Here is a 27547-nt window from a genome sequence, read left to right as displayed (position 1 = left end):
ATATTTTCAGAGCAGGACTTTCCCTTCAGAAGATGTAGGATTTAAGCACTGGTGAGTCTTCAGAGATTTATTTATTTCTTAAAGACAAGTCATTAACTTTCTGAACTGTGGGAGACCTCTCTCCGCTTTTTAGCCTGGCTACCTCCTTCTGGGGTCACTGGGCAGTTTTTATTCTCCATGCACACTCCTGATTCTCTGACCCACAGGAGATTTGGCTCCATATTACTGTATTACTGTCCTGCCTTTAGGCTTTGGCAGCTAATGTCATGTACTAGAAGGACTTTTTGCTACTGAAGATGGTTATACTTTATCATCTCCTCTACCTTCCCTTAACGTTTGATACTCTTCTCCGACTAGGTGAAAGCCTGTGCCAAAGAGAAAGAAGTTGGCTGTTGGGTATAGACTTACTTATAGCTAGCACTTTTTAGGATCTCTCTCTCTCACTGATGTCATGATATGAGCTTCTTTAACTTTGTTATTCCTTTTATATCATCACTAGAGATGAGAAAGTTTTTCGGACTTCACAGAGCACTGCAGATGAGCACAGCATAGAGTCATGAAATGAACAACTGACATAACATAAACAGCCCCTGTCTCGATCCAGCTGTGACCTTGGCCAGCCTCACACAGTTCAATGAGCTGCTGTCCTCCAAAACACACTAGGGCCATCTTTTTCAGAGAGAATTCAACTCACCTCAGCAAACATGAAGAGAGTGTCTTCTCCGAGTCAGGGCCTGTGGTAAATGCTAGAGAACAACAAAAGGAACCAATTCGGTAGCTGCCCTGAAAGAGGAGAGACCGACAATGGAGGAGATGACACCATGAGACTACATACTGGAGCCCAGGAGAAGGACATCATCCCATTTTCTTCAGCCCATTTCATAGAAGTCTTTCTGGGAGCGATGGTGATTCTGTTAATTAATCTTAAAACTGAATAGTAAGTGAAGAAGTATGAGGAACAAAGAGGAGGGGGATCAAGCAAGGAAAGACCCCCAAGAACTTATGTTTCTCCCAAGGGAGATTTGACAATGACCATCTCAGTTCCTCTGTTCAGGAACCAGATTTGAGCTCTCACTTTGTATACTATGACCAGGGCCTCACCTAACTATACTGTGCCTGGGTCCCCATGTTAACTACCTGCCTGGCGGGAGTGGTCACTATCATTCCAGTGAGACAAAATTGTATTTCTTGGCTGGTCTTTTCCCAACAGTCCTGACCTCCATATATGAATCCTCATTTTACAGTAGAGAAAAGGGAGGTTCAGAGAAGACCACATAGCTGATAGTAGCATACCTAGCATTTGACAGTTTATCTGCCTGGGGGCCTCTGTCACTGGATTTGGATTGCCCCTTACTCCTGCTGTCATTTCCATGACTGGACTACCTTGCATGCTGTCCCAAGAGCCTCATGAGTTCAGATGTCTGATTATCCCTGATTATTGCCTGTTGGGCATCTCTTTCCAAGAATGTATCCAAGTCCTGATTCTTAGTGCTGGGGGTTGAGCCAAATCACCACTAATTGATCACCAATATTAATGTCACTCTCCACAAATACAGAACTTGAGCCCTAGAAAGTTATCCTTAAATATAAAATGAAGCTTTTGCACTAGATCATCTAAGGAATATGCTGCAGCTTTTAAATAAGGGTATTATAATAACTTATAATGGTTATGATAGGGAGTCTTTATTTATTGTAATGACTGCACCATTTCTTTGCTTCTGAGGAAAAATGACTCTCATCCTACACTTGATCTTAGCCAAAAGGCCGAGAAGCGATTAAAATGACTCTCATCCTTAAGGTGTGGTGGAATTCCAATTATCTGACTCCTTGGGGTTGGTGCTTTCTCAGAACTCTGCATCTGTACTGTGTCACTCTTCCCACCAAGAACCAAGCTACAACAACTTCATGCTGCACTGAGGGTAAACCTTGGGACGCTGACTATTTCAACGGGAAGCATCTGGAATCAGACAAGAGAGCCCACGCCAGCAAGAATCGCATCAACCAGGAATTTGTTCATTCAAATTCTCCAGTCCCATCCCAGAAGTACTATTTCAAAAACTCTGGGAGTGACTCAAACAATTTATATTTTAATGTACCATCCAGATGATTCTGATGGCCACTAGAGAAACACTGATATAAAATGTCATAAGCAATATGATTCTTTTTTAGGAAGTACAGGTCGTTTATACACAGGAAGACCTGTGAAAGAATAGAGAGACCATATCAGCCCAATGTGGAGGTGTAACGAAACCTTTTGAGAGGACATGATACCGAAGATGAATTTTGAACTTGGCCATGAAGACTGAAAGTGACCAAATATTCTAGAAGAGGAAATGTACACTGGAAGACCATTTAACTTTCTAAGTTGAAACAGCAAGATACAAATTTTAGAAATTTGAGAAGTTAAAGCAAGGTAGAAAATGAAGCAGAACAAGAGATGAGACTGGAGAATTGGTCAGGAACATGGTCATGGCTAAAAGAAAAACAACATGATAAGGTTGCATGTTTTCAAGAGGTCCCTTTGTCTCCAGTTCATGGGAGGGATGGAGATGACAGAAGGAGAAGCAGGCTGAGAATCAGTCCACCTGTAAGGAACCGAAGTAGCTGGACTGGGGGTTCTGAAGAGTCATCAAATCAAGAGGCAGTTAGAAGGTAAAGTGAATAAAACTGAAGCTGCACTAACATCTGAATTTTGGAATTACACCTCATTCACTGAGTTAAGGACCTTAGTTGGAGAAGTAGGGTTAATGGGAAACAAGACTTTTTTTTTTTAATTTTTTAGATATTGAATTCAAGGTGCCTGTAGGAAGCAATATGTATATCTATTTCCTACACTAATAATTATAATATATAACAACAATTATATAATAACAATAGGTTCTCAGTATTGTTCTAATTTCTTTACATCTGTTAACTCTTAATCTGCACAACATCATATAGTGAAAAATGAAGTTGAAAGTCTGTGTTGAACACTCTTATTCTCCCTGTGAAGAAGGTGAGCTTATCTGCTAAAAGTGAAGGAGGAGGTGGCTGGACACACAGGCTACAATCCTTGGTGTAATATAGAGTTGACTTTTTGTTGTTGGATTTACCATATCTCTCTTATATCTTGACATGTTTGGGGGGTTTCCTTAAAACATGTTAATTCATATATCTGTGCTTTCGCAAAAGTTGTGTATCTCTCTGTTCTTTGCCAAACTTGCAATACGTGGGCTGCATTCTGCATTGAATCTCTTCTAGAGGAAAGGTTGTAAACTGGGAACATCGTGAATATCTGAAAAGGCTAAAGATGGAATCTGGGAACAGTGACATATAAATATTCTCTCTTATGCTGACCCAGTGTGTGTATATGTGCATACTTTGTATTTTAAAGGACAATACTTTGTGCTTATGGATTGTCCTTCCTTAAATAAATATGGCAGAACTCCATGAAGCTGAAATATTTCTCACCTCTCCTTTTTTTATTCATTATGCTTTTCATGAGACAAATCTTTGAATCAGCAAATGCTTATTCCCTGGGATTTATGAAGCTCTCATAAGAATTAATGAGGGGTTAATTTCAAAATACTGTCCACATGGACAAGATTTATCTGAAGTTTTTTTTCTGACTTAAAAAAAATTATAAAAGTTTTATCCTAGAACAGCTTGAAATCTATAGAAAAATTGAGAAATTAGCACCGAAAGTCTCCATATACCCCTCATCAAGATCCTATATTAGTCTGGTACATCTGCTATAATTAATGAATCAATAAAGTCCATACTTTATTTAGATTCCCTCAGTTTCCTTTCTTTGTTCCAGGATTCCATGCGTGATGCCATATTACATTTAGTCATCAAGATTCCTTAGGCTCTTCTTAGCTGTGACACTTCCTGACTTTCCTTGCTTTTGGTGACCATGAGAGTTTTCAGGAGCACCAGTTAAGTGTTTTATAGACAGTCTTTCAATTAGGATTCATTTGATGTTATTGTCATGATTAGACTGGGGTGATATGTTTGGGGGAGGGAGGAAGATCGTAGAGGTAACATGCCATTCTCATGACATCATGTCAAGGGTACACACTATTAATATGACTCATCACCATCAGTGTTAATCTGATCAGTTGACTAAGGGAATACTCATCAGGTTTCTTCAGTGTAAATTTATTCTTTTTTCCCCTTTTCTATACTGTATTATTTTTTTATTTTTTTAATGTTTTTATTTATTTCTGAGACAGAGAGAGACAGAGCATGAGTGGGGGAACGGTAGAGAGAGTGGGAGACACGGAATCTGAAGCAGGCTCCAGGCTCTGAGCTGTCGGCACAGAGCACGACCTGGGGCTCAAACCCATGAACCATGAGATCATGACCTGAGCTGAAATTGGACACTTAACTGACTGAGCCACCCAGTCACCCCCATACTCTATTCTTTCTAAGAAAGTCATCATGCACAGCCCACACCCTAGGAGAAAAGACTCTGCTCCACCACCTGAAGAGCAAACCATCTACGGAAATCATTAGAAATGCTTCCTCACAAGAAAGTTGCCTCTTTTCCCCTATTTACTTACCCAGTAGTTTTTTTGAATCAGTTTGGACCCACGCCTATTTTTATGTACTTTGGATTATAATCCAACCCTGTATTTGTTTTCATGCTCAAATTGTTCCAGCCTTGACCATTGGGATCTCTTTCAGTTGAATTCTGTGTCCCTTAGACACACACCCATCACTATGATTTTTTTTTCAGGATTATATTATTTTCTGGCATTGCAAGATACTCTAGGCTGATCCTGTATCCTTCATGCCCTAATCTTAGAATCAGTCATTTCTTCAAGGATCCTTGTTTCCTTGTATTGGATAATGGTATTAGAAACTAACATCTGGATACCAAGTATGCTCATTGTTTCTCAGATATTGCAAGCTCTAGACCCTCCCACCTCTAGACCTCCCAGCTGAAAGAACAAGGAGATGGATGGATGCACACTAACATGAGTATAAACACATATTTATGTCTTTGAGTTAAATCTAACATCACATGCATCATTCAATTTACTTAATTGTTCAATTCATATATATATTATATATAATATATACTCTATAATTACAGTCATATAATATATAAAATCATATAAAATATAACATTTATATTATATATTATTATACTAAATATTATAAATATTTAATAAAATAAATATATAATATTAAAATATTATAAATATTATATATATTATTAAAATATATCATATATATTGTGATATTATATATAATTACAATATATACTATATATTATATATAACTATATATAATTACTATATATATTATATATTATATTATATTGTATTGTATTTATTATATATAATTATATTATATATATTACTATATATACTATATATAATATATATTATATTATATATAATTACTACTATTATTATTATTATATAAAATTAACCAGTTACCCATGGAAAATAACTTCACAGAGTACAAAATTGTATACAGGTCCTTTAGCCTTTAGACTTACAGATTCCAATCATATCCAGTTATCTAGATCAGCACATCGTCCTCCTACTCCATTCGGTGAGGTTGTTTCATACATTTGTAATAGAGTTAGATGATTTTGTCATATTCAATATTCTATCCTGGATGTCCTTACCTCCATGCTGAGTATCTTTTTTTTAGTTTGCATACATTAATGTTTATTCTTTTTGCTCTAAATTTCTATTGATTTTGACAAATATATATTGCCATATAGCTGCAATACCATAGAGAAACATTTCAACACTCTAAAATTCCCATGTTTTACCTAATCAGCTCTCCTCCTCTTTCTCCAAACTCCTGGCAAGGACTACGGTTTGGCTTTCACAATCATTGCTTTAGTTTTGCCTCTTCCGGAACGTCATACAACTGGAACCACACAGTATGTAACCGTTCTTTCTTGCGTTGTTAACTTAGCATCTGCATTTAACATTCATCCGTGTCTTTTTGTGGCTTGATAGCTTCTTTCCCATTATCTCTTCAAGCGTTCCATTTTACGGACATACCAGTTTATCTCTTCACCCATTGAAGGACGTCTTGATAGCTTCCAGTATTTGGTGATGATGAATAAAGCTGCCATAAACATTCAAGTTCAGGTTTTTGTGTAGGCATGAGTTTTCAAACGCCTGAACTTTTTCTAGTCAAATATCTAGCTTCTCATCTTGACTCCCCTTGCCTTCAGTTTCCCGCAGAGCCTTCCAGGTGAAATAGAGCCATGTCTCCTCAATCTTTTCACAGAGAGAAATCTGCAGCCACAGGTTTTTCCACCTTCCACATTCATCTGGCAACACCAATGCCCTGCTGGGTCTCCTCTGTTCTTCCAGAACATCCATCTTTGAGATGCCTGCTCTCTGTGTTATATACCATGGTGAATCTCAAGCTAAATCTGGCACCAAGAGAGCTTTGTTAAGCATTGTGCTAAGAAGGGTGAATTTGGACTAAACTTATTTTTTTAATATTTATTTATTTATTTATTTATTTATTTATATAATGAGTTTTGAGAGAGAGAGAGAGAGAGAAAGCAAGCCAAGGAGGGGCAGAGAGAGAGAGAGGGAGAGAGAGAATCCCAAGTAGGTCCCGCACTGTCAGCGCAGACCCTGACACCAGGCTCGAACTCAGCGAACGTGAGATCATGACCTGAAACTGAAACCAAGAGTTGGAGGTTTAACCAACTGAGCCACCCAGGCGTCCCTAAACTTCTTATGTTTAATTATTCTTGGTCACCAGGTTTGAGTCAATTTCCTCAGCCCCAGTCTCTTAAATCCTAACATAACTGTCTTTGTTTTATTATTTTTTTCCTTTTTCCAGTATCATATCTGACTTATTTCTTCTTTTACTGTTTACCTTTTTATTCAGTGATTATTTTTATGCACTTCTAGGAATCCCTGATTCGACAGCAGAAAATCTTATGTCACTACACTCTCAAGGTAGAAAGCACCCTGTATATTCTCACCCCCAGAGCCAGATTCTGTCATTATATATAATACTGGTTTTCTTGCTTGCACTTTTGTTTTCTGTTACTCTAATATATTATTTTGTTTGTTTTTCTATCTCCGATTGCATACAAACTTGGTGTTTAACAAACTTGATTTCAAATTCAAGCAATGCCTTTTATTAGCTGAGCAAGGGGTATAACTTACCGTGCTTCATTTTTTCTTGTAAAAAAATGAAGATATTATCCATTTTACAAGATTTTATGAGAGTCAAATATGAAAATCTCTAATAAGTTCCTTGGGGAGTTATTTAAAATATGTATTAGTTCTTTTTATTTGCTCTTATCCTATAGAATTCAGTTTTCCATTATTCTTTTCAAATGCTTCTCTTAATTGTTCTCTCAAGTCTGTAATATCTAAGTAGAGTGGGTGGGAGTGAGTTAAAAATAACAATTTTCTAGAACTTTTAGGTACTTTGTATATAAAAGCCTCTTGTCATCATTACAAGTCCTATCATGTAGAAGGTTGACAACCCATTAATGTTAAGTAATTCAATATTGAATCTACATACATATAACACACACTTCAGGCCAACCTAGAACTAAGTATTTTAACATATTATTATATATTTTATTGCAGGTGGTGTCAATGGCAACTGTTTGACATTTCATGAGCACCTACTACATGCCAGGCACCAGATTCTTTAGCACATTATCTCATTTGAAGTAACTGTCGTAACTCCATGTACAAGCAAAATCTTTCATTTATTTGTTCATTATCACATAGTCAGTAAGTGACAGCTTACACAAAGCCCTGGATGCAGTACATGCTTAATAAATATTTGCTAAATAAATAGTGAAAATGCTGGGGTTTTATCTAAAGAATGGTTCCTTTATCCATATATATATATATATATATATATATATATATATATATATATATTTTAATTTTTTTAATGTTTACTTATTTTTGAGAGAGAGAGAGAGAGAGTGCGAGCAAGAGAGGAGCAGAAAAAGGGAGACACAGATTCCAAAGCAGGCTCCAGACTCTAAGCTGTCAGCACAGAGCCCGATGTGGGGTTCAAACTCACAAGTCATGAGATCATGACCTGATCCAAACTTGGACGCTTATCCAACTGAGTCACCCAGGTGCCCCTCCATATTCTTATACTTATACATATTCTTATACAACTTCTTCAAGAGTAATTCCTAAATGTACTATTTGAAAGTTTGAGCACAGCTTCAGAGAACAGGATTGGCCACGATTTGATTTCCAGCTGTAGCTGTAGATGAAGGCGGGGTGTTAGCAAAGCATCAGGTAAGGATAAGAGCTTGGGGAAAGCATTGCCACTTCTGGCTGCTGGTCTCCCTCCGTGTTGGGGAATTAATATGTCCAGAGGTATGTGGAATTTGTGTAGAATGTTTGTGGCCTGGGTATGACCCTTTCAAAACATTGAAATACACCACGAGGAGAGAGATATCCCCCTTCTACAGCCATGATGCGAACACTTTCAATGTTGAAGAGAGTGATTAACAACAACATAAACACTAGCAGGTAAACAGCCGGATGTGTCATTCACAAATTCACCTCAGTAACTTAATCCCCTTAAGAATCCTGATTGCTTCATATTAGCAGCCCCATTTAAAGAGAAAAAAATATATAGGGTTCAATGATGAGGCTAGAAAATGAATCTGGTTCTACCTTCACTTGCAAGTCCATGCTACTCAGAGAAGCATCTGAGGCTGAGGCGAAGTGGGGTAAGGGGTTTATCCTTCCCCTTTGGAAGTTCTACAGAATTTAAAAACCTGTCCAGACCCACTGACAATATATTCAGTCTTTCCCTTTTCATGAACCAATCACTCTCTGCATGGAAAGAGCTTTAAGTTACACCACCAAATGGAGTTTTGTCCACTTGGAAACCAAGCAATTCCCCCTTGTTTTGTATATGTTGGTCCTCTCTGGACAACATACCTTGGCTCTCTTCCAAGGGGGTATTTTGCCCTGTGTCTATAACTCAGGTATTGCTTGTCTTAGAAACTCTCAGGATGGGTATACAAATTATGCCCTTCAAAACTGAGAGCTTTCCCCCTGAGATCAGGAACATGACAGGGATGTCCACTCTCACTGCTATTGTTTAACATAGTGTTGGAAGTGCTAGCATCAGTAATCAGACAACAAAAGGAAATCAAAGGCATCAACATTGACAAAGATGAAGTCAAGCTTTCACTTTTTGCAGATGACATGATATTATACATGGAAAACCCGACAGATTCCACCAAAAGTCTGCTAGAACTGATACATGAATTCAGCAGTCACAGAACACAAAATCAATGTACATAAATCAGTTGCATTCTTATACACTAACAATGAAGCAACAGAAAGACAAATAAAGAAACTGATCCCATTCACAATTGCACCAAGAAGCATAAAATACCTAGGAATAAACCTAACCAAAGATGTAAAAGATCTGTATGCTTAAAACTATAGAAAGCTTATAAAGAAAATTGAAGAAGATATAAAGAAATGGAAAAACATTCTGTGCTCATGGATTGGAAGAATAAATATTGTTAAAATGTCAGTACTACCCAAAGCTGTCTACACATTCAATGCAATCCCCATCAAAATTGCACTATCATTCTTCTCAAAGCTAGAACAAGCAATCCTAAAATTTGTGTGGAACCACAAAAGGCCCTGAATAGCCAAAGTAATATGGAAGAAGAAGACCAAAGTGGGAAGCATCACAATCCCAGATTTTAGCCTCTACTACAAAGCTGTCATCATCAAGACAGCATGGTATTGGCACAAAAACAGACACATAGACCAATGGAACAGAATAGAAACCCCAGAATTAGACCCACAAAAGTATGGCCAACTGATCTTTGACAAAGCAGGAAAGAATATCCAATGGAAAGAAGACAGTCTCTTTAACAAATGGTGCTGGGAGAACTGGACAGCAACATGCAGAAGAATGAAATTAGACCACTTTCTTACACCTTTCACAAAAATAAACTCAAAATGGATAAAGGACCTGAATGTGAGACAGGAAACCATCAAAACACTAGAGGAGAAAGCAGGAAAAGACCTCTCTGACACCAGCCGCAGCAATTCCTTACTTGACACATCTCCAAAGGCAAGGGGATTAAAAGCAAAATGAACTATTGGGACCTCATGAAGATAAAAAGCTTCTGCACTGCAAAGGAAACAATCACCAAAACTAAAAGGCAACCAACGGAATGGGAAAAGATATTTGCAAATGACATATCGGAAAAAGGGCTAGCATACAATATCTATAAAGAACTCACCAAACTCCACACCCAAAAAACAAATAATCCAGTGAAGAAATGGGCAGAAAACACGAATAGACATTTCTCTAAAGAAGACATCCGGATGGCCAACAGGCAAACGAAAACATGCTCAACGTAGCTCCTCACCAGGGAAATGCAAATCAAAACCACATTCAGATACCACCTCACACCAGTCAGAGTGGCTAAAATGAACAAATCAGGAGATTATAGATGCTGGCAAGGATGTGGGGAAAGAGGAACACTCTTTCCCTATTGGTGGGAATGCAAACTGGTGCAGCCACCCTGGAAAACAGTGTGGAGGTTGCTCAAAAAATTAAAAATAGATCTACCCTATGACCCAGCAAGAGCACTGCTAGGAATTTACCCAAGGGATACAGGAGTACTGATGCATAGGAGCACTTGTACCCCGATGTTTATGGCAGCACTATCAACAATAGCCAAATTATTGAAAGAGCCTAAATGTCCATCAACAGATGAATGGATAAAGAAATTGTGGTTTATATACACAATGGAATACTACTTGGCAATGAGAAAGAATGAAATATGGCCTTTTGTAACAACATGGATGGAACTGGAGAGTGTTATGCTAAGTGAAATAAGTCATACAGAGAATGACAGATACCATGTTTTCACTCCTATGTAGATCCTGAGAAACTTACCAGAAGACCGTGGGGGAGGGGAAGGAAAAAATAAAAAGGTTAGAGAGGGAAGGAGCCAAAACATAAGAGACTCTTAAAAACTGAGAACAAACTGAGGGTTGATGGGGGGTGAGAGGGAGGGGAGAGTGGCTGAGGGGTATTGAGGAGGGCACCTGTTGGGATGAGCACTGGGTGTTGTATGGAAATCAATTTGACAATAAATTTCATATTAAAAAAAAGCAAAAACAAAAACAAATTATGCCCTTCATTGTGTGTCATAGAAAACACCCAAACAGCATGAAGCAGCTTTCATATTCCATGGGTGAGTGTGTGAGAAAGATAGAGGACATGTCTGGGCAGTACATGCTGCCTTGGAAATAAGATAACAAGACCCTCTACAAGAAAGACTAGTCCCTTTACACCTATTATTTAGCGCCAGTCATAGGAAGATCCGCATGAGCAACAGGGTCCCTTACAAATTTCAGACAGAATTTAGAAAATGTAAGCCTCAGCACAAACATCACTGTGCATGTGCAGTCCTAAATAATTTCTACATTATTCTTTTCTTAAATTTTTTTAAATTTATTTTTGACAGAGACAGAGACAGAGCATGAGCGGGGGAGGGGCAGAGAGAGAGGAAGACAGAATCCCAAGCAGGCTCCAGGCTCCGAGCTGTCAGCAGAGAGCCTGACGTGGGGCTCAAACTCACAGACTGTGAGAGCATGACCTGAGCCAAAGTCAGATGCTCAACCGACTGAGCCACCCAGGCGTCCCAATTTCTACATTTTCTTCACTAGTTGTACAAATTCCGAAACATTCCAAATTGCTGGGAGATCACATAGGCCTGGACATGCACTCAGACTTGTTTAATCAATTAGCCTTGGATAAAATCATGGACCACGTATATCTGAGAATAGTTATTTTTTTTTCCTGTTATGTGTTTTTCAAAAAATTTGGAATTTACATTTAAAAAATTCCCTGACTTCCAAGCAGGATTCATGTCCCAGAATCCATAAAGGACAAGAATGATAAATTTGATCTTAGGAGAATAAAATGAGAACTAACATATACCTACTATAAATTATACATTATGTTACAGTTTTACATGTATAACCTTATCCATCCTCATGAAACCCAGTGAGCTGGTTATCTTATCAATACCAATATTAAAGATGAGAAGCCTGAGGCACTGATTGGTTACATAATTTTCCCAGGATCATAACACTAGTAAAATAGCAGAATTGTAATTTAATCCTAGATGGCCTGACATGCAATACTGTGCATTACCAAAGTTCGTTATGGCACAAAATAATATGAACAAATTCAAGAGATTGAAGATGAAATGGGAAATTGTAATCACAGTAATAGATTAAAGGACTAATAGTGTTGATTTAAAATAACTTCTGTAAATCAGTAAGAAAGAAATATGAATAACCAAAAATTTTAAAAATGGGCAAAAGATATAAACAGACAGCACAAAGGCCAATAAGCATACAAAAAGCATTATCAGCAACTAAAGGAAAGCAAATTGGATCAACAATAAAATAAGGATATTTCTACTGGAGAAATAACAGTAAGAAAGCTTAATGATTTCCAGCACCAGCAAGTGTGTGGAGAGACAAGGCCTCTCATAAACATTGATGGGAGAATAAATCAGTGCAAAATTTCTGGAGGCAGTTTGGTAATGTCTTAAAAAATAAAAATGCACATGTGCTCTGACCCAGCAGCCAGGACTGCATTTTTTCTGTTCACCTTATACAATATTACCAATGAAACATATAAGAGCTGTTTGTAACAGCATTGTGTGTAACAGCAAAAACCTGGAGAATATTAAAATATGAATCAATAGGCACCTGAAATTATGCTATATAAATACAATAAAATATCATTAACTTTTTCTAATGTAGCCATTAAACAAGATCTCTGAGATAAATAATTAAATTAAAAAATAAAACAGAGAACAGTGTCTATAAGTATCATCCTTTTCACGTAATTGTCCGTTAATGAATCTAATTAGTGATTTTATTTCATTTTTTTATGAGTTCAAATCTGAATTTTATTTTTTATTTTTTATTGAAGCAAATAGTGATTGACATTTATATGCATTGTGAAATGCTTACTGTGATAAGTAGTCACCATACAAAATTATTACAATATTATTGACTTTCTTGCCTATGCTGTACTTTACATTGCTGTGACTTATTTATTTTATTATGGAAATTTTCTACTTCTTAATTCCCTTCACCTATTTTGCCCAACCCCCTCGGCAACTACCAGTTTGTTCCCTGTATTATGGCCCTATTTTGTTTGCTCATTCATTTTGTTTAGATTCCACATATCAGCAAAACCATATGGTATTTGTCTTTCTCTGTCTGACTTATTTCTCTTAGCATAATACTTCTAGGTCCATCCATGATTGTCACAAATGGCAATATTTCACTACTTTTTATGGCTGAGTAATATTCCAGTGTGTGTGTGTGTGTGTGTGTGTGTGTGTGTGCGCACGTGCGTGCGCACACGTGCGCATGTGTTTGTGTGTGTGTGTACGTGTGTACGTATCTTCTTTATCCATTCATCTATCAATAGACACAGATTGTTGCTTTATCTTGGCTATTGTAAACAATGCTGCAATAACTGTGGAAATGCATGCCTGTTAGAATTAGTATTTTTATTTTCCTTAAGATAAATACCAAAAGTGGCATTGTTAGATCATATACTATCTCTTTTTTTACTTTTTGAGGAAGCTCCATACTGTTTTCGATAGCGGTTGCACCAGTTTACATTTCCACCAACATTGCATGATGGTTCACTTTTCTCCATAACCTTGCCAACACTTGTTATATCTTGTCTTTTTGATACTAGTCATTCTGAAAGGTGTGAGGTGGTATCTCATTGTGGTTTTGATTTGCATTTGCCTGATGATGAGTGGTGTCCAGGATCTTTTGATGTGTCTGTTGGCCATCTGGATGTCTTCTTTGGAAAAATGTCTGCTCAGGTCCTCTGACAATTTTTTTTAATTGGATTTTTTTTGGTATTGAGCTACATGACTTCCCAATAGATTTTGGATATTAGCTCCTTATCTAATACACAATTTGCAAACATCTTCCCCTATTTAGTAAGTTGCCATTTCATTTTATTGATTGTTTCCTTTGTTGTCCAAATGCTTTTTAGTTTGATATTGTCCCAGTAGTTTATTTTTGTTTTTTGTTGCCGATGCCTGAGGAGACAGATCTGTAAGTATGTTGTTAAGACTGATGTCCAAGAGCTTACCACCTATGTTTTCTTTCAGGAAGTTTATAGTTTCAGTTCTCATATTTAAATCTTTAACCTATTTTGAGTTTATTTTTATGCATGATGTAAGATAAGATACAGTTACCTTTTTTTTTTTTTATGTAGCTCTGCAGTCTTCCCAACGCTATTTATTGAAGATACCGTCTTTTCTCCATTGCGTATTCTTATCTCCTTTGTAATAGATTTATTGACCCTATAAGTCTGGGTTTAGTTCTGGGCTCTCTGTTCCCTTGATCAGTGTGTCTGTTTTCATGTCATTACATACTGTTTTGATTACTATAACTTTGTTTTATAGTTTGTAATTAGAAAGCATAATACCTTCTTCTTTGTTCTCTCTCAGGATTCCTCTGACTGTTCAGAGACTTTGGTGTTTCCACAAGATTTTAAGATTTTTATTCTATATTGGTGAAAAAGGCCATTGGTATTTTAATAAGGATTGAAATACACATGTAGATTGTTTCGGGTACTATGGACATTGTAGCAATTTTAATTCTTCCAATCCTTGAGTATGGTATGCCTTTCTATTTATTTGTGTAATCTTTAATTTCATTCATCTGTGTCTTATAATTTTCAGAGTAGAGGTCATTCATCTTGGTTAACTTTATTTCTAAGTATTTTATTCTTTTTGATGCAATTGTAATTGAAAATATTTCCTTGAATTTCTCTCTTATAGTTTATTATTAGTGTATAGAAACACAACATATTTCTGTGTATTAATTTTCTATTTTGTACTGAATTACAAATTTTCTATTTGACTGAATTAACTTATTACTTCTAGTAGTTTGGTTTTTATTTTTTTAGTGTAGTCATAGTCTTTAGGGTTTTCTATATGTCATATTATGTCATCTGCAAATAGTGACAGTTTTACTTTTTTTTTTACCATTTTGGGTACCTTTTATTTCTTTTTCTTGTCTGATTCTTATGGCTAGGACTTCAAGTACAATCTTGAATAAAAATGGTAAGAATGGGCATATTTTTTCTTCTTCCTGGTCTTAGAGAAAAAGCTTTCACCTTTTTATCATCGAGTCTAATGTGAGCTGTGGGTTTGTCATATATGGCTTTTTATTATGCTGAAATATGTTCCCTCTTTACCCACTTTGTTGAGGGTTTATATTGAAAAGATAAACAAAATTGATAAACCTTTACTATAAAGTCTTTTTGTCTTATATAAGCATTGCTACCACAACTTTCTTTTACTTTCCATTTGCATGGAGTATTTTTTTCCAGCCCTTCACTTTCAGTCTGTATATGTCTTTAGGTCTAAAGTGAATCTCTTGTAGGAGCATATAGATGGGCCTCATTTTTTATTCATTCAGCCACCTTATGTGTTTTGGTTGGAATATTTAGTGCATTTACTTTTGAAGTAATTATTTATTGATATAAACCATTCCCATTTTGTTCATTGTTTTCTAGTTCGTTTTGTAGTTCTTATCTTGCTCTCTTTCCTTGCAATTTAGTGTTATATATAGATTCTTTCATCTTTACATTTGGGGGTATCTATTATAGGTTTTTGGTTTGTGGATATCATGAAGTTCATATAAAACAGTCTATGCATATAGCAGTCTACTTTAAGTTAATGGTCATTTGAGTTCAAACATTCTAAAAGCAGTACATTTTTACTTCCTCCTACATTTCATGTTTTTTACTTCATATCTTATACCTTTTTATTCAGTGTATCCCTTAACTACTTATTGTAGCTATAGTTTGTTTTGCTATTTTTGTCTTTTAATTTTCATAGCAGGTTTATAAGTGTTTGATCCACTATCATCACTCTTTATTTGCTTTTACTAGTCAAATTTTTGTTTCATAATTATCTTACTCTATTCTTCTTTTCCATTTAAAGGAGTCCCCTTGGAGGTGCCTGCTAGCTCAGGCAGTACAGCATACAATTCTTGATCTCAGGGTTGCAAGTTTGAGCCTCATGTTGTGTACAGAAATTACTTAAAAATAAAATCTTAAAAAAAAACCCTTAACAGGGGATAGTAAGCTTCTTTAACTTTTGTTTTTTCTGGGAAACTCTATTTCTCCTTCAATTCTGGATGGCAACCTTACTGGGTGGAGTATTCTTGGTGGCAGGATTGTTTGGTTTGGTTTGGTGTGGTTTGTTTTTTGTTGTTGTTGTTTTTGTTTTCTTTGTTTTGTTTTGTTTTGTTTTGTTTTCCTTTTAGCACTTTGAATATATTATGCCACTCCCTTCTGGCCTATAAAGTTTTTGCTGAGAAGTCATCTGATAGTCTTGGCGTGGGACATGGTTTCTTATATGTAAGTAGCTGTTTTTCTCTTGTTGCATTTCAGATTCTCTGTTTATCTTTAATATTTAACCGTTCAATTATAATTGGTATAGACATTTTTTGGTTTCTCTTCTTGGGGGCTCTTTGTGCCTCTTGGACCTAGATGTCTTTTTCCTATTCCAGGTTAGGGAATATTTTTAGCTATCATTTCTTCAAATAAGATTTCTTCCCCTTTCTGTCTCTCTTCACCTTCCAGGACCCCTATAATGCAAATATTAGTATGCCTGGTGCCCAAGAAGTACTTTAAACTGTCCTTATTTTTTAAAATTCTTGTTTGCTGTTTAGCTTGGTGATTTTCAAGCTAAGCTGTTATTCTGCATCATTTAATGTGTTGTTGATTCCCTCTAATGTATTTTTTATTTTAGTTACTATATTCTTCAGATGTGACTGGTTCTTTTTTATATTTTCTATCTTTTTCCTGAGGATCTCAGGAAATGTTCATGAATTTTTTAGAGTTCAGTGAGCATCTTTATGACTATTACTTGGAACTCTATCAGGTAGATTGCATATCTCGGTTTTGTTTAGTTATTTCTCTGATGTCTTGACTCTCTGTTTATGTTCTCATGTATTAAGTAGATCAGTTTCATCGTCTAGTCTTGAAGGAGTGGTCCTATGTAGAAAGTGTCCTATGGGACCAAGGAACACAATACCCCCTTTCACCAAGTGTTCCAGGATTGTCCCCTCTGTAGGCTGTATGCTTCCTCCTGTTGTAACTGGGCTGTGACTGCTGCTGGTGTGTTGATGGGCAGGACTGCCTCTCATCAGGGCAGAGCACTGGTTCAGGCCAAGATTGCCCACTGGTTGTAGCAAGGTCAGAGCTGCTGTGGGTAGGGGAGTGCCTTCTGGGCTTGGTGGTTTGTACAGGGAAGGACCACAAGGGAATACCATGGTGGGGCAAATGGTGCTATCAAGGTAGATGGAGAATATCAGAAATGGCACTCTTTAAGAAAAATGGCATCTATCAACATGTCCATCCCCAGACAGAGTTCCTACAGGTCCTAGCCCTTCCACAACAAACCCTAAAATTAGTCAATATGTCTCCCTCACCTATGGCACAGATACCTTGCAAACTGCTACATCTGTGTTGAGTCTTATAGCAAGTGAGTTTGTGCACAAACCCTATTAAGAGCAGAGTCTTGGTTTCCTATAGCCCTCTGGCTCTGATTTTCAAAACCAGACATTATGGGGTCTTGTCTTTCTGGTACAGATTCACAGGACAGGGGTGCCTGATGTGGAGCTTAACCCCTTGCTCCTCAGGAAAGGCCTCTTCATTTGTAATATTCCTCCTACTTAGGGATTGTGGTGCTGGGGTTGTTGGTGCTGACTGGACTGCCTCTGTGACCCTTCTACTTATCTCAATGTGTTGTTTCTTTTCTTTCTGTTTATCTTTAGCTGAGGAAGAGCTGTTCTGCTAGTCTTGAAGTCATTCTCAGAGAGAGTTCTGTCTGTCATTATAGTTTGGGTGTATCTGTGAGGTAGAGCAAGCTCAGGGTTATCCTACTCCGCCATCTTGATCAGCTTCTAATAAGTGATTATAAAACAAAAAGGGAACCCCTGGACCTAAGAGCACTTGAGAAAAGTGCTGACCTCATGTATATGTCTGTTTGCATGCAGAGGGAGTCTGGCTGTCTTGGCTGTGACTGCAGTCATCTGTCATCTGGGTTGGCCAGTTATCTGCCATGAGTTGGCCAGTCATCTGCCATCCGGGTTGACCAGTCATCTGTCATCTGGGTTGACCACTCATTCAAAAATAGGCATCATGCAAGTTCCCCTCTCAAGTGGTCTTTGTATCATCCAATAAGGTGATTGTTCTGTGCCAAGAGACTTTTGGTGTCGTGGCCCACTTATAGGATCAAAGGCCTTGTACATGCAACCTCGCTTCAGCCAATTCAGATCTCAGGTTCAGCTTCTGAGTACTGCATTAGCTACCTGGCCCTCTTTGTCTCAGGGCAGTCTTTCAACTTTCTTAATTTCTTTAGACTTAATCTTAAGAGACCCCAACTTCTTCATTGTCTCACCAATGTATGAAACTGATGTCCTTTTGCCTTTTTCTGTGTCTGCACAAAAACTGGCATTCAGGCTTTATTGAGGGTGGTCTTCTAGAGTGAATGGGGCATTCCCCAAAGACGTACTGGAACTCCCTGTATGAATTCATGTAGGGTAAATGAGAAACAAATTAAAGTAAATATCCTTTAACACAAGAAAAAATATATTTTTTAGGCCTCTTGTCCATCACGATTGAGTGTTGAGGTGGGCATGGGGCTGGGAGGCTGGGCTCCATCCACACAGTCACTCAGCTTCCCTGGTTGATAAGGTTTCACCATATTTTGGCTGTGCTGCCTGGTTGTCGTGACAACCTCAAAGGCCATGATGGGGAAGAAAGTGCCAGAGGAGCATCACTTACAAATGCCTCAGCCTGAACTAACAAAGGCTACTTCTAGCCGGTCAGAACGCTCATGTGGGGAACTGGAAAGGGCTGGGGAAGTATAATCCTCCTATGTGCCTGGAAAGAGAAGAACACTGAACGGGGACAAGCACCAGAAGGCCCTACCCGCAGGTGGCTTATCACAAACTTTCTTACCTTTTCCCTTGGCTGAGAAATACAGGTCTTGGACCCTGAGGGTGGGAGGAAGTTTCTCCACAAGAGGATGCAGGGGAAAAGGTCAGAGAGTAGAAGCCCTTCCACACTTCTCTAGCCTTGGGAGAAATGCCTGCACAGCAGCTGAAAGAACAGCCTTGTGCGGGTAACTGTGTGGCCCCTCGTGCTAGATTCTTAGGGCTTGAATCCTAGCTCCTGAGCTTGTAAGCAGCATGGCTGTGGGAAAATTGCAAACCTCTCTGTACCTCAGTTCACGTTTCTATACAATGGCAGTCATGAGGATAATCTCCTGGGAGTGTGAGGATTAAATTAATATATGTCAATTGTATTAAATGCTCTTTTGCACACAGTAAACTTTATATAATAATTACTTATACTAATTTTTATTAAGTTAATTCATTAATCCGTTGAAAGCCGCTGTACTAGGCACCTGGGGGATAGGACGAAGCCAAAGCACTGTGAGGAGAGCATCTCTTGGTAAGCACCTACATGCAGGTGGTGGCTGTCCTACATCTGCAAAAATCTTTTCTTGAGTCAGGGTGCCTGAAGGCTGGCATGTTCCCCAGGCTCATGACAGGGACTATTCAGGCTGCCCCAATTAAACCAGCAATGTGAAGAATTTTTTGACCACAGATAGGGTGACCAGGACCCTCCAGGACTGGATGGCCTGTATTTCACTACTGACACCTTGTGGCATGAAGAGCAATTGCAATGGGAAGGCTCAGCCATGGGGTTGAAAGCAGGCTCCTTACCCTTCCCTTTCCCCAAGCGTTCTGACCAAGTTTGATTCCTTTGATCTGCATCCCAAAGGCCGTTCTATATCAGAGCAAAGATTTCAAAGAGGGAAGAAAAACATTCTTCCAGAAGGTGGTTCTGAGTCTCAAAGACATTTATTTTATTTGAAAAGAAAAAGCCTTGCGACCTTGTGTGTGTTGGCCATAAAATAGGATACACAGATTAATTACATCTTCAACCAAATGTATTAATTGGATGGATAGATGTAGCACTGCTTATATTTATTTTTATGTCTTATTTTATATTTTCATATTTCATTTTTTTTTGGCTGAACAAAACTGACAAATGTGATTAGGTGAGAATAACTAAAAAGGAAACTAATTCATCAAAGCTTGGAGGAAATAATTGTGGAAACTAATTGGCATATTGGCTGATTTTATGCTCACACAAGAAGCTTGTGTTTACTCTCACTCTTGGGCAGCCATTGCTACTCCAGGAAGGCGGTACTCAGCAGCAATCTCATTTTACTGTCATAACAGCTTCTAGAATCTTTCTAAGCACTGACTATTTTTTTTCAACAAGATTCTCTGGCTCTTTTTGAACCTATGCCATCAAGAGTATCTCACAGTCAGACTGATTAACAAATATTTTTATCTATGTCTCTGAGTTTCTTTTCTCATCATAGCGGTTCAAACTGCAAGCATTATTTTATTTTTTAAAGAGAGTTTGTTTCATCTGATCTGCCTGTAGTCACTGTTCCTCAAATTCCATAGACATAAATACAAAAGTTCAAATAAATTATAATTCCCATTGCTTCTTCAAAAGCATGAAGCACCATCTGTAGTTTTACTGACATCATTCTAATCCCCAATTTCTGTTAATCGGGGATTTAAAAAAAATCAATCAACAGGAATTAAAGGGATGACTCTGGAGCTTAGGATAACTTCAAGCATTGTAGGGCTGGAAAATAGATAAAACATTAAGATTTAAAGTCAGTTGTTAAGATAGAATGGTGCTAGCTTCGGTGACAACTTTAATATAGCGAAATCAAAAGACAAAAGTAACCATTCAGCCAAATCACTGTTACTCTCCCTCCTTTGTTTAAATCCAGCCAGACCCTTGACCCAAATGACCCATTCACTAAGAGGCTGTTTTTGTTAACTATCGAACAGCAAAGAAGTAAGGGTCTGTTTCCTTCAAAATATTTCTTGGAATTCAACTGATAAATATCAGCAGTGAAACAAATGTACATACATAGAATATATTTTACAATATTTAGCATGAACAGGTCCTGGTCATAGAAGTGAATTTGAAAATATGTGTTTTTTAAGCAGGGGAAGAACCTACGAATATTCAGGTTTTTTGTTGTTACTTTACAAAGATATTCAAGCCATTAAAAAAAGAAAAGAAGAGAAAAGAAAAGAAAAGAAAAGAAAAAAAGAAAAGAAAAGAAAAGAAATCTATAAACTAATCAATCATAAGCTTAGCACAGTCACACACACGTGCGAGTCAGAAGAAATTATCAGGAATTTTCACAATTACCTTCTTTCTGCTCCATTTTTTTATTTGTTGGAACTTTTTTTAAATGGATGATTTTGACATGGAAATGGAAAAGAATTTAAATGATAATGTGTTCTGCAAAAGTGACTCTACCTCAGCTGCATAGAGTGTGCATAGACTCTCCACACCCATTAATACCCTCTTATCCCACTGGGGTATTTTCGAAATAGACATTGCTGGCAGTCTGATATCAGCAGGGTTTTTGGTGATACCTTGATCAAGTTGCAAAATTCTTAGAATGTTTTACCAGCTTCAACACTCACTTTGAATCTGTAATTTTATACCTGGGAAGAATGTTATATATCTAGGCTTTCATCCCAAATTTAAGGAAACCGGCACAGATTTTCAGTGACTTACTCAAGGTCAGCCAGAAAGTCAAGGGCAGACATGGTGCTAAAATTCAGCTCTGATTCCTGGACTCCTCAGTCCCCCCGCCACGTTCTAAGATATAATATCATGACCTCTTTGTGTCCCCAAATTTGTGGCCATTTTCCTATTTAAAAAAAATATAACATTAGTTATTTGGCAAATCAAAGTTCTGGCCTATTACATGAAACCGGATGGAAATTGAAATGCAAGGTGTACTTTAATTTGGGAGATTTGGTTATAGTGAATATTTCTCAGATAAAGTTTTGAGAGTTGTGGGTATAACTACAGAGTCTTGGAAAGGTGTGATGGGAGAAGGAAGTGGAATTCTATTTGCAAATTTCATGGGGGAAAAGGTGATAATAGAGAAGAGAAGTTGACAAAGAAAAATTTAATAAAATCCTGTATTACCATAATACCCCCCATGCCAAATGCAAGTTCTCCCACTCCACCTCTGGTTAAATTCCAGTTTTGTTGACTTGAACATTATAACTGTGCAAGCATATCCCCCAGCACTGTAAGAAAAGTGATTAAGGAAACATATTTCTTTTTACTGAAATTTCCTTAGCATCAGCTTTGAGGAATCCATCTTAAACTGTCAAATCTCTTTCCACTTGGTACAAAACTATGATTCATATCCCATTATATAAACTGTATTGTATTATAAATGGATCACTGTTTTCTATATGGCTTTTTTGAGCTATGAGAGGATCTGGAGAAGTCTTTTCTATTGAGTCTGAAATGTGTTTTCTTTAAAGGAAGGTGAAGGAAAACATTTTAATCTTATGGAGGGAAAGCATAAACATATTTTTATTATACGTTATGAGCTGGATATCTTAAAGAATAGAAACAGGTTCACAGATATGTATCTATCAATAATCTTCCAAGGGAAGTTGCAAGATGAAAGAAGAAGAGAAAAATGACTTCATACTGATGGTGCCACCAGGCAATGAAGTGGCATCACGGTCGGTATCCGGGCTCGGGGTCCTTTATCTAGGGCTCCAAGCTGGCCACTCCTCCTTCTTCCGTGAAAGATTTCACATATGTAAGTGGCCGAAAAGATGAATGTGGAAACTGGAGGACAGATGTGATTGTGAAACAAACAATATTCTGTCCTTTGGCAAAACATCAGAAATAACCATTTCCAATGATTTAACACAGGGTGGCAGAGGGAGGATATCAGTGATTATTGTATAAAGAATCATGCTGAGGCAAACCAAGACATATATCCAGTTCCGCTACCGTATTTCATGGCAATGATACATATGCACCTACTTTCACCTGCTGTAGTGTTGTTACACTTGGGCACATTCCTGGTGGCTGTGACTGTCATTGAAAAGTGTCGCTTTCCTTCTTCACATGCCTTCAACACTTAGGCACATTCCCCAATTCTGATATATGACTTCAAACAGAAAATTATTTCTGGATTTAACCAACCACCTTTAATTAATTATAGGCCTGGAGTAATTGTCTTTCTTACCTAATTAAATCAACCAATAATTTGTTGATATGATAAGTACTAATATTTAACATAGTTTTCAAAGTCGTTTCATTGAACAAAAATACAAGTTATAATATGTTTCTTAATAATACTAAGACAGGGAGGCTCCTGGGTGGCTCAGTTGGTTTAACATCCAACTCTTGATTTCCATTCATGTCATGATCTCACTGTTCATGAATTCAAGGCCCACATCAGGCTCTGCACTGAGAGCACAGAGCCTGCTTGGGATTCTTTCTCTCTCCTTCTGGCCCTCCTTTCCACTCATGTTCACTCTCTAATAATAATAATAATAATAATAATTAGAAGAAGAAGACCACCAAGACAAAGAATACATTTTATTAGTAAAATTTTGAACAACCATTCCAAAACAGAGAAAATGTGTAGTATAAATCCTATTTATATGTTGTATAAATATAGACACATCATGAATATTTTAATGCTGTCAATTTTATTTTTATTTATTTATTACTTATTTGTGTATTTTATCTGTTTTGATTTTTATGAACATAGATGTAGATAATACCTTCCTCTCTTCAAGCTAAATCGCATTTTATTGATGGGATCAAACCATAACAATATTTTTCTTAAGTTTATTTAATTTATTTTTTGAGAGAAACAGAGACAGCACAACCTGGGGAGGGGCAGAGAGAGGAAGAGAGAGAGAGAGAATCCCAAGCAGAGCCCACATGGGCCATCACAGAGCCCACATGGGGCTCCAACTCAAGAAACCATGAGATCATGACCTGAGCTGAAAGCAAGAGTCGGATGCTTAACTGAGCTACCCAGATGCCCAAACCCTAATAATATTCTTATTTTTAAGAGCTTTTGGGGAAGGCATGCTACGATTTTCTACAATAACCTATTCTACAAAATAAGAACATATTAATTATTTCCAGCTTTCAATACCTAGTAATTTTTTTTTTCTGTACAAGCTGAGTGTTCAAAAATACTTCTTAATATTAACTGAATTTCTAAACTAAATTCAGTCAATCAGATTTTAGTAGACCTCTAAATTCTATTTATTTATTCATTATTTATTTGGCATTTACATGGTATAAGGAGTTGGGTTCAGCTATAGGTGTATAAATATAAATAAGACAGAGTTCTGTGTTCAGTTCTCTAGAGAATAGGTCAACAAAACAGCAAAATGCAGTACCATTTGTCAAGTTCTGTTAGGGAGATGCAAATGTGGTTCTTCCTGCCATCTGGAGGGTTCAAGGGAGGCTTTTTGGAGAAATTGAGGGAAATGACATCAGGAGCCATAAAGTCTCAGGATTCCTAAGCTCTACAATTAACATGGAACAAAGATAAAGACACTTAACTGTAATAATAAGAAGAATAAAGTAAGTACAGCAATGTTAATCAAGGGAATATGAAGTAATAACACAGAAACTCAGAAACTGAGTCTAATTCGGGACATGCGGGTACATGTTATGAGAGAACTGGCATTTCAGCAGAGGGTAAGTAGAGAAGAAGTTACTTCATACCTAGGAAATAATTAGCAAAGGTACAAAGCAGCCTCACTGAACAGCATGTTGATAAGAGGTCTATTCTCCAGGAAGCCTGGAAGACCATGTTGCATATACACCTGATCAGGATGGAGAGACAACCCCAGGGCTTTGAGTTGCAGACAACTCCTCTTGCTTTAATTTATTCCATTTCATTGTAACCTTCAGAGTGTGTGCAGGAGGGCCGAGGGCAGCAGATTGACTGAGATCTCAGATTCTTGTAACGAGTGGCTTTGACGAGTAAGGAAAAAGGTCTTCCTCTTCTGTTGCCTAGTTTCTTACTGGCTTTTCTAAACCAGCCCCTGCTCCCTTCTGGATCCATTTTATTGAATCTCACCCAGTGCTCAGCCCACAAAAGCCACACCTCCTCTTCCTTTCTCAGATTTGAAAAGAGCATTCTTCCCTCATGGCTGCTGTACTTGCTGTTGTTTGAGCCTAGTTTGTGCTTTTCCCCAACTCTCAGATGGACTGTCTTCACGCTGTGGGCTTCAGTTCAAATGCCATGAATTTTCACACAAAGACCTTCCTAAAGCAATGCTTACTAAGGTCCTTCTTCTCCTCCAATATGACCTGTGTTGTTATTTACCCACAATCCTGCTTTACCCCTTCCATGCACTGTTCACTATGTGAAATCATCTAGTTAATTGGCTTATATGCTTGTTTATTATCTGTCCTGTCTATAATATAGACTTTCTGTGGGTGTGGCCTTCTCAGTCTTGTTCACCATTGTATGACCAAAGCATGACACAGAGTAGTCCTTTGATAAACTCACATTGGATGAAATGAATAAATCAAATGGATAAATCAAAATTTATTCTTTGGATGAATGAATAAATCAGAATAAATCCAATTGTCTCAAACCATCTTTACTTGCTAATGGGAGAATTCAGGCCTCATTAGTCTCCCTTACCACACTACACCTCAAAGATGTGAAAATAGATAAATTGGTAAGCATTCCCAAGTTGTTTTGTGTGTGTGTGTGTGTGTGTGTGAGCATGTGTGTGTGTGTGTGTGTGTGTGTGAATGTGTGTGTGTGTGGTTATTTTTAAGGCCAGTCAAGTGAAACAATGGGAGTGGAGAAGGAACAAATAAATCTTTAGCTGGCTGTGATCAATTAATTGTACACAGCACTGCACTCCTGAGTTTTTTATACTGTTCTAAATATACAATTTTGAAAATTAGAGTTGAATACAAAAGACAGAAATGACAGCATAAAGCTTTTATCTAAAGGCAAAATAGCTAATTAAGATTGAACTCTGATGAAGCCAGTGAGGTGGTCTCTTAGAAATTCCAGAGCAGGAGGAGTGTTTGGGCCCTCTCCTTGGCCCAGTGACATTTTCTGCAGGAGCTTGTCAAAGACATCTGTGAAGTCTACACGCTGGGCCCACTCACACTGCCCTGCTGTTCAGCAGCCTCCCCCTTTGAAACCCAGTCAATGGGAGCTTGCCCCAGGCCTGTGTACTCAGGTCTGTGGAGACTGTGGCAGCACTCTTGGGGTCCTTCTTTCTTTTTCTTGGAGGATACTGCACATCCAAATAGCTCTATGGTTCCATGCTGTAAAATCCAAGAAGTCCAATGGTCTTCATTCCATCCCATCTTTCATGTCTCCTTTAGTTCACACTGGCACTCTCTCTCCTGGCATGATTCCCACTCTTTTCCTGGATTCTGTTGAGATGGCTCAAGGTCTCTTGATCAAATGGTTGTTCAGTCACACCTAGTGTTCTCTTCAAAACAAGATTTCTTATGCATTGCTATGTAGGCTCAGAATTTTTCTAATCTTCAAGTTCTGGTCCCTTTTTGCTTAACAATTTTTTTTTTTTCAATTCTTCTCTCAATTTTTGTATTCTGCTAGAAGCAATCAGGAGACTCAAAGCTACTCTTTCAACACAGTACTTAGAAATCTCCTCAACTAAATGTCTCATTCCATTGTTCACAAGTTCTACCTTCCACAAGACACTAGAAATTGTCTAGCCACGGCCTTTACCACAAATATCGCCTTTCTCCCAGTTTTCAATACCGTGTTTCTCACTAACATCTGATACCTCACTACACGCATTCCTTAGACCTGTACTTCTAGCCTGCACCTCAAAACTCTTCCACTTCTATCCAATGCTCAATTCTAAAGCTGCTTCCTCATGACCAGGTATTTGTTACAGCAACACCCCAGTTCTCTGCAGCAAAATCTGTCTTAGTTTTCTCTGGATGTCCTAAAAAATTACACGAGAGCAATTTTATTTCTCACAGTTTTGGAGACTAGGAAGTATAAGAGTGAGGTGCCAGCATGGTCAAGTTCTGGTGACACCAGTCTTCCTGGATCATAGAGAGCCACCTTCTCACTCTCTCCTCACATGGCAGAAATAGAGCCACACCTTTCATGTGTGTCTTTTTATGAGGTCACTAATTCCATCAGACCATGGCCTTACTTTTCTCTAACCCTAACTACCTACTAAAGGCCCCATCTCCAAATACCACCACATGGCAGGTTAGGGCTTCAACATAGTTAATTTAGCAAGAAGACACAGATATTCAGTTCATAACACCAGTCAAACTCAATGCAGTGTTCTACTCTCCACCACCAAACACATTTGCCTTTTTGTGCTTTTTTATTACACTCTGAATTGAATTGTAATGATTTGGGAGCAGGGAGGAATGTTGGTGTCACATAGCCATGCATTCAGGTTCCACCTCTGCCATTAACTGCTGTGAAGTGGGGTGAGTTGCTTATGTTCACCAGTGTTCTGATTCCTCTTCTAGAAATTTGGAATGCTCCCATCTACATCACATTGTTGTTTAGATAATTTAAAATAGTATATCC

Source organism: Panthera leo, chromosome C1 (assembly GCF_018350215.1).
Source record: "Panthera leo isolate Ple1 chromosome C1, P.leo_Ple1_pat1.1, whole genome shotgun sequence".
NCBI classification, from domain to species: Eukaryota; Metazoa; Chordata; class Mammalia; order Carnivora; family Felidae; genus Panthera; species Panthera leo.
Note: the sequence above shows the minus strand (reverse complement) of the source record.